Consider the following 9,507-nt stretch of genomic DNA (forward strand, 5'->3'; position numbering starts at 1 on the left):
TGTGCTTTGGCCCTGTGGTCTCACTACATCATTGTTTTGCCTTTTGCTGGACCTTATGCTGAGCTGATTCAATACAAAAGCCTGGCAAAACACTACTTTAGTGCACTAGTTTTCTGCAGGTTTAACAAGCTGAATTAGTTTGGTACAGTCTGACAAGTACCGAAGTCAGTAGGAGAACAGGACAAAGATCAGTACCTTCCCTTATGATGATTGCTTAGGGTGCAGCTTTGCATTTCCTTGCAAAGTAATCATCCTTGGCTGCCTTTTTTTTATAGTACATTATTACAACCAAAAGGTCACAACTTCTTTAAATGGGCTATAACATGTATATCTCTCTCTCTACATATACACACATACATAGGTATTGAATCTAGATCTGGTATCAAACAGGTCTAGGACATAGTAATATACTAAATATGGTTATCTAAAATAAGGTATAAATGAAGTAGGAAGTGTAAGAATAGAAAGATTAAAAAAAACTCTTCAAGGGTTCACAAATAGCATGTCTTGTACTGATCTTATTGGATAACAGATCTGCTCAGTTACCTTGGCTGCAATGGTTGCCTGAAAATTTAGGAGTAGGAGGGAAACTAATTAGACTTTCAGGATGTGTAACCCATGATAACTGGCGACTATGTGGGCTCATTAATCCCCAACACTGTTAGCTTTCCTCAGGTTGCCTATGTTTTATCTAGATTAGTGCTCTGATTATGGAGCAGTGATAGGGGTTTCTGTGCTCCTTTGGGAGTTTTCTGCTACTTAGGGATGATTCAGGTTCTCCAGCAGCAGCTGCTGAGCTGTTGTATTTTAGTCTGGGTTATTAAGGTAACCTAAAGTTGGCATCGCTTTTTGTGAGGTAGGCAAAAGCTAAGTGGCTATGTCAAAGCAACAGAGCCACTCCTGTGGTGGAGATGGAAAACTAAAGAGGGGAGAGAAGCTAGGGCAGGAGCTGGTCCAACTGTTGCAGAGCAAGCCATTTTCACTCCTGAATCAGTTTCTTAATCTGGCTGATGACAGACACTGCTAGTTTTTCTTCAGAGCAGTCTGTCTCGTTATAGAAAACTCATGAAGTAACTTGAGGGCTGCTCAGGGACTGATTCTGTAAGGTGCTGAGTTTTTGAGTAACTGCTTAGTGAATGTGCTTGACTCCCACTCAAAGCCAGTGGGAGTTCAGGGTATTCATACCATTCCAAATAACCCTTTTTTTTTTTTCTTAAAGATGTCTTGATAAAAGGAGCTTGTAAAACAATGATTTGTTTTCTTTCTGTTCTGTGGATATAAATTATAACATATGCATGAAAAGGAAATGGATAACAGTTTTTTGTTTTAAAAAATGGCTAGAAACAAGCAACAATGTCAAAGGCAAGGACATATGAATCTTATTTGATTTAAGTCTGGTTTTATGCCAAGTGTGTGTGGTTTTGCTAGTTTGAGAAATAAATCCACTGAATGGTCTTAACTGATAACATATTTTTTCCTGCATTGGTTCAGAGAAAACTCTGATAAACATAAGGTACAAAGTTTTAAATTTACTGAGTCTCGCTTTTAGCTATAGCTGCCTGCTTTTCTGGATTTAATAATGCTAGCAACTTATAAAGAGGGATTGGTTTTCATTGCCATAGATTTACACAGATCCATCAAGAGTATAAACAAAGCCTCATATTCTATAGCAAAGGACTCTGAGATTCTACATAAAGTTTCTAGTTGCAGTAGGCTACAACACATAGTTACATTATTTATTATGTTAAAATGGAGGCTTTTAGTAAGTTAAGCTCACAAGTAAAGATTAATAGTCAATAGAGTAGTGCTTCTGATACTTCAATGAAAAGCTCTGCGTGTTTTACGCTGCCCTGCACTTAGTTCTTAATACATCAAAGATGTTTGTGCTGGAAATGCGCAACTGTCGGTGAGAAGCTGAAGCAGTGGGTAGATGGGAAAGTGGAATACGCACGAGCTGAATGTTCTTGAGTCAGCAGTGAAGTAGCAAATAGTGCATGACAAGCTGTCTTTTAAGACTTCAGGCTTAATCACTTCAGATCTCAGTCATTTGTTTCCCTTGGAGTATTGCTCCAGGACCTTGCAGACTCAAGAAAACAGAACTGGAGCAGAGGACAAGTCAAGGTTCAGGGATTTTTCTTCCCTAAAAAAAAAAAGCTGCTTGTTTTTTAAAAGGAAAATAACAAAGCCATGCTGCAGAAGTCTAGTATGGTTATTAAGGCTTTGAGCTCCTTTAAGTTGCAATATTCCTCTTGCATTTTTCAAAAGTTTCTCTCTTTAAGGAAGGCTTGCGTGCCAGTTGATTTCAACTCTGTCTTTTTCATTAACGGCCTACCCTTGAGCTTTAATCAAAGTAATAATTGCATAGGGCAAAGGGGTCCCCTACAGCTTCTAGATGACAGTGAAAGTTACCTCCCTTGTGTCTAGGTAAACGTTCCTTCAGTTTCTGTATTGAGGGTGGGGAGATGCTAAATCATTGTGGTTGCTGCTTCCCCCTTAGAGTCCAGCTGTTGATAAAATTACAGCCTGGCATGTAGGAGAGCTCATGCTTGTGCTGGCATGAGAGAATGAGCTGGGAGGGGCACAATAGGGCTGAGTATTTCGGTGGCTGTGCCAGTTTATGCAAGTTGTGATCGTTCGTAGAAAGAAATGTGGCCTAAATAGTGGCCATATCCAAGTGTAGAACATGGAGTAAGAAACACACAGACTGGGAGGCAAACTCAATAATTCTCTAGAGGCTGTCCCTTGCTATATGTTGAAAGAAGTGAGCTGGCAAAGAGTACTGGAAAAAATGCTATTTGGAGGGGAAAGCTTTGGTTATAGGTCTGAGTCCCTCCCAATGTCAGCATTTCTGTTTGCATCCTTAGCATTCATTTAGCTAACAGCTGTATTTTTGCCATCTTCATAGGGTTAAGCCAGTGGCTTCTTTGACAGTTATGTAAGTCCATAGGTCAGTGGGGAGGGAGTAGCATTTACCTGAATTCTTTCTCAGCCAAAGTGGTATGCTAAAAAATCAGAGAGCTTTTTTAGTGTAAGCTGTACGTACTGATATTGAATCAGATTGCCAGTGAAGCATGGGAAATGCATCCTGTGCAGCTAGGGAGCTGACACGTTTGGATATGCCAAGTAATGTCTTTGCCTTTCCCTCCCAAAATGATACATGTCCTGCGAACATCTCCAGTTGAGAGAAAGAATATATGCTGAGGAACGCTAACGAAAGGATTGCAGTCATTTACGGACAGTTACACAAATGTATAAGGTATGTGTGTGTGATTATTAAAGATTCAAAAATTAAGCTACTAGGTAAATGTTCAGAAATAATCAGCTATACCCAGAAAACTAAAACAAGTGGTTGTAGAGAATATTTACCTTTTGGTCTTGCTCCTTAGTATTTTGTTTTACATTTGTTTTATTTTTTAACTCTTCTGTTTAAATGCCAGTTTATTTCTGCTTTTAAATGCTCCAAGACCCCTGCGAAAGGCATTTCTACTGTAAAATTTCTCTCCTAACCATGCTTTATGCAGCTTTAGGCATATTTTACTCTTCATCTCCCCCTGCCGGTGCTATTGCATGACTAAATGGGTACTGATGATTTCAGGTACGGACAATTTCTTTGAAAAGACAGTTTTAAAAATATTTTAATGAATTAAATACAAATCACAATTTAAGCTCTCTGAGCTTTGACTGTAAGCACACCCTCAATTTCCAGTCACTGCAGTGTGGAGCAAAGCCCTGAAAACGAGGAATGAAACTCTTATGGGGGACAGCAGTGCCAGTTCATCTTCACGCTGCCAGTTAGCCACTCTGTGCAAAGCTAATGCACTACCCAAATGGCAAAAAAAAGCAAATTCCTTAAATTATGAATTTGAGTGGCAAAATGTGCATTTGCATTTTACTTTTTTGCTGCCAGAGTGTCTTTGCCTAGTTTTGATGCTAATCAGTCCAAGCTGAGAAGTAAGCAGTGATATCAAGATGGATGTTACGCTCTATTAGAAAAGTTGTATTAAATGGAAAAAGTTCTCAAAAAACGGGAAAAGTCCTTTTCTGTTGAGAAACAGCTACCATTACTTAGCTCTGGAGGGACTAGACATTATGTTCATTTTCTCCCCACTTCAAATCCATGTCAGAATAGTTATCTGGAAGCACGCTCTGCTCACCTAATTTCCCTTTTGTTGGTATCTCTCTCTGCATGGGGCAGTATAGTCACTACATCACTTGGGCTGCGTCACTAGTTTGGAACATCCTCTCCTTCCCAAGCCTCAAGTCATTTTCGTTCTCTACCCTTTTCCTGAATATCTGTTATTTTCTTCATATGCCTTGAGTGGCTCTGCTGGGAAGAGTGTTTTTCTTCGTTTCTTTTGAATAAGTGGGAAAATAAAACACTTGTCATTTTGAATCTGTGGATAAGATCTGAGTAACTTCCTAAGGCATCATATATTGTCTTCCATTTTTGTTCCGTGAATGTGCAACTTAACGTGCGCTACATGATTTTCAAACATAATGGAATAAATAGTTTCATTATGTAGAATGGATGAGATTTAAAAATCAAATGTATAACTCGCTGATGGCCAGTATTTAAATGTCTAACAATATTTGCCATTTGTAATAATCTGGCAAAATGTTGTGTCTAATGGGATATGTCAGTTAAGAAATAGAGAGTGGGTTGGGGTGTTCCTCTGCTGTTTTGCTTATTTACAATGAATCACAATTGTCTCCTCTTGCTTCATTTCTGTGTTTTGGGAAATCAATTTAATTCATTGCTTCCAGGTCCTTTCCTAACTGACTGCTCACCCTCTGTTTTTCTCCTGTGATTATATCACGATGTCTGCCTCCATGGGCCACTTTGTCCAGTCCTTCCACTCAATCTGGGTGCATTTTCTCTCTTGAGGTTGCAGCCACTGTACAGCTCAAGGCATCCACGTACAATCATTCTCTATTTAAATCTTTCTGCATGCATAATTTAGGCTGTATAGCAGTGTTTCTGGGGTCTTTGTTTCAGCTGGGGGTTTCTGTTCCACGAAAGGGATGTGTAATTACTCACCTCCGTGAGGAGGGTGGCTGTTCCCATGTGCCAGCTTCAGTGAAATTTTTGGCTAGCTGTTCACAGAAACATTTCACTGTGATCATTGCTACAAGACACCATTGAGGTGCTGGAGCGTGTCCCAAGAAGAGCAATGAAGCTGGTGAAGGGTCTAGAGCACAAGTCTTGTGAGGAGCGGCTGAGGGAACTGGGGTTGTTTAGTCTGCAGAAAAGGAGGCTGAGGGGAGACCTTATCGCTCTCTACAACTACCTGAAAGGAGGCTGTAGCGAGGTGGGGGTCTGTCTCTTCTCCCAAGTAACAAGGGATAGGATGAGAGGAAACAGCCTCAAGCTGCGCCAGGGGAGGTTTAGGTTGGATATTAGGAAAAGTTTCTTCACTGAAAGGGTAGTCAGGCAGTGGAACAGGCTGCCCAGGGAAGTGGTTGAGTCCCCATCCCTGGAGGTATTTAAAAGATGCGTAGATGTGGTGCTTAGGGACATGGTTTAGTGGTGGGCTTGGCAGTGCTAGGGTAACGGTTGGACTCGATGATCTTAAAGGTCTTTTCCAACCTAAGATTCTATGATCATGCCACCAGGTATCCCCAGACTAGTCACTAGAGGTCAACATCATCATCTTCTAATAGAGCACTACTACATAATTAAAGGACAGTCTTTTGCTTGTAGCAGTTCATTTCTCTAAATGCTTTAAATGTTCATGATGGGATGTTACTGATCCTGCCACTGTCCAAGGTTAGGAGGACAGGAGATGTAAAACAGGAGTTAGTAGTTTCTCACAGTGGGCTTTTTAAAGGTACTAGGAGCAAGAAAAAAACTAATCTGAAGGCCTTTTCCTTTCTGTGCCTGAGGTTGCTTTTGGTGAGTACCTCGTGAAACACTGGCAAAGCCAACAAAGTAGAGCAATAAAGAAAACTTTTCTGGAGCCATTGCTGTGTGTCAGCACTGTAGGTCTTCCAGCTAATGTGTGTGTCCTGTCCGTACAATATGCACTCCATCAGCACCATAAGAACTCTTGGGGATCCCTAGGATTTTCCAGAAGCAGAAGTGTTATCTTTACATTCCTACTTGAAGATGCTTTTTACTGTTTCTAGCTTGGACAAGCACACAGTCTATCTGAAGTCTCTGACAAACTGTTCCATAACTGCGTGGAAGTTAAGAAAACTGAAAGCAGGGAGGAAGAGCCTAACACTGCATCATTTCATAAGCAGCTGAAGGAAAGAAGCCTGGCCTACAGATCAGTGTCCCTGAAGGTTTCCTCATAGTTGGGGTATTTAAAAGTGACCTCCCTCTTACAGATTTTCTGGTGTTAATCTTGCAGGCTTTCTCTTTGCTGGAACACTTGCAGGATCTTCTTCCCCTAGGTAGCCAGTTGCCTGTTTTCATGCAACTTGAAGGGACTCAGTTGATCTGAGACTTCCATTCTTTTCTTAAATTTGTTTGAAATCAACAGCACATTCAAGATTTATTGGGGGATGACATAGATTGCATCATTACTTTAATGCTTATTCCTTACTTAATTTCCTGTGGGAATATGATATAAATAGTCTTCATCCTAAGAAATCTGCAGAAACCGTATTTGTTACTATGAATGCAGTATCCTCTGGGCTAAATCATCCACTCTACATTTAATGAACTTTGAAAGAGGTGAAGAAAACAACACTTTTAGGGAGAGCATGGATCAGAGTTTCAAGTGTGTGTCTATATATACCAAATCTCCTTTCAGCTTATAACTTTATCTGCTAGGTCTAAGAGAAACATTGAAGACGGGGGAGAGGAAGGGAAGATGGAGCTATCCAAAGGCACAGAATAAGATTGCCTAGGTTTAATTATCAAGGCTTTAACTAGTCAGGATTTTCATTGTTGCTGATGCTTCTGTTGCAAAGTTGTTCGTAACTTCCTCTCTTACTGTTTTTTCATAAAAACACAGTGTTCATGTCAAATTTATAGAACTTGAGCTAGTAATATGTTTTTATTTGTTAGACTGGAAGAAAAAGAAACAGAAACAGTACTTTACAAACTCTTTTTTTTTCCCTGTAGGAGTTGTCTTTTCACTTGCTGTCAAGAAACTTGCCAGGAGAGGGAATGCAGACTGTCCTATGTTCTGGCTGGGCCACTGTGCATTGCTGTCTCCTTTTTAGCTAATGCAGCTTGACTGCTTCTGGGCTGTAAGCTAGGCCCGTGGGCTGTGCCAGGCAGCCCTCCCAGCTCATTTGGACTAGCTCAGGATCTCTGCACAGTGGTTCGGGGCGGGGGGTGTCGTACTGCAATACAGAGACTAAAGGCCACACCACTGAGATGCTATGGAGGTAATGGCAAAATATAGGCGCAGGGGGAAAAAGTTCTGTTCCTCTTTTCTGTGCAGAGCTGGTGTATCACCTTTAGCAGACTGACACCGCTGTGTGTTTTCCCAATGTAAGACTGGAGGAGGGCTATCTATCTGGCATACAGTGCTGTTGTCAGGGCTAAGCTGAAATGCCATGAATGGCGTGAGCTGGCATGAGCTGATGGTACTGCTGAGGGAGATGGCTCTGCTGCCCTTTCCTGCCTCCCTCCTTCCCTGTGTGTGCAAATATTTCTGCAGCTGTGCAGACAACATCTGCATGGGTAAGCTAAACAGGCCTGGGGCAGAGGCCCAAGCACTAGCATGCTCTCTAGTCACACTGCAAATTGTGGTATAGTTTATGGCACGGGTCTGGGCCGGTCAGCACCCTTCCCAGCAATGCTCTGGGTGGCACAGGCCAGCGACTGTTTCCAGCTGGCAGTGTGGACACAGCCCTGTTGGTGGCAATAAGGGAGTTTAGCTGTATGGACACGGGCTGTTCTGTGCAGTAAGTAGATATGAAAAGTAACTATAGTATCATGTCATTGTTCTTTAAACTTTGATAAGCAGACTGTGTCTAGTTGCATATCCTTGGACTCATATAAGTGGGGTTTTCATATTCCTGCCTCTCTCTCTGCTGTACCAAAAAGTAAATGAGTAACAGAAATACGAGAGCGTTTGAAAACCTGTTTCATGAAATGCTATACCTAGTTTTTGTGTTCCATCCAAGCATCTTCGTATATGGTGGAAAGACCACCTGAAATCGGAGGTATGGAAACACTGAACAGCAACCATGATGTCACCTGCATTTGACACCTGATGTCGTATTAGAAGTTGCTGTCTTTACTCACCAACAGCCAGTGTCAGGACCTGAGCTGTACTTGATAAAGCTGAGAAGCAAACACTTCCAGGGTTGAAACCATACTAGATTTTGCACCTCTAAGAGTCACTTCATTTAAAAGTAAGATTTCCTCCAGCATGTTGGAGTAGAGGTTCCCTGAAGGAAAAGACCAGAAGGCTCTACTGGGAGGATTGCTTTCATTATATCCAGAGGCTGAACTTTTGCACGTGCTGTGTGGTACCTTGCTTTGAAAGTGCTCTGCTTAACCGCTGCTTCAGAGTAGGCTCTAGTCAGCAGGACTGATTTCTTAATGAACCTGAATGGACAGGTTTCCTATTGCTTTTGAACCCCAAAATGCACTGCTTTCCCCTCAGAACTGCAGAGTTCACCAGTTTCTATATAATCATCGCCTTTTACCTAGTCATTCCTTTATTATTGCTAGATGGAAGCATGGACATAGAGCTCTTAACATCTCCATTAGCACTGTATTCAAGCTAAAAGTGGATTTGGTTTCATAAGATAAAATCATGGAGAGATTATATTTTAGCTGAGATAATTTTGTACTGCTTTGTTTCAGGGTTTGCTCTTGACATATAGGCTTCCTGTTAGCCTAGCAAAGGTCTTCTAACATGTCTGCTTTCCTCATTCTTCTTTTCACAAACTAAAATAGCCTAGTGGTGCAGAGACTGACAGCATTACCTTTGTTCCCTCTTTACGCTTGTATTTTACATAATAATATCTGGGAAACAATCCTATTCCTGGAAATTCACCACATTCCACGCAGTTGTGTGGCCTCACTGATGGTGTTCTTCAGCTGCTTCAAGTGATTCAGTGGAACTTTCATTTGTGTTTGGGATTCCTGGAAGGTTTGTCATATACAGTGCTCTGAAAATGCAATACAGCAGACGAAGCCAGGCATAGAAAAATGCACGGTTCAGTCTCTTCAATTGTTATTAGCCAGCCTAAAGGGGAAGTTGTCTACTGCATAGTCTGAGTCTTAAAGGTCTCAAGTGTAAATATATAATCTTTAGCCTCTTGCTGAACAAAGAGTCATTGTGCCATATACAGTCCAACCACAGTTAGACCAAAACAGCTTGCATGGATGTTTCATCCCCTTATGTTTGTGCTATAGTAAACAAGCTTATCTCTCATCTCAGCTGCCTGCAGGCTTGTTTCAGTATGTAAGCATATGTGTATGTATATGCAAATACACACAGCCTTAATTCTAAATACTTCAGTGTGATAGTTGTTCATATAGAAACTTCTGGCAGTGCAGCCTGAACTGCTTGGACAACTCTGCAAATCACATCC

The sequence above is a fragment of the Platalea leucorodia genome, assembly GCF_965183815.1.
Source record: "Platalea leucorodia genome assembly, chromosome: 5".
NCBI lineage: Eukaryota > Metazoa > Chordata > Aves > Pelecaniformes > Threskiornithidae > Platalea > Platalea leucorodia.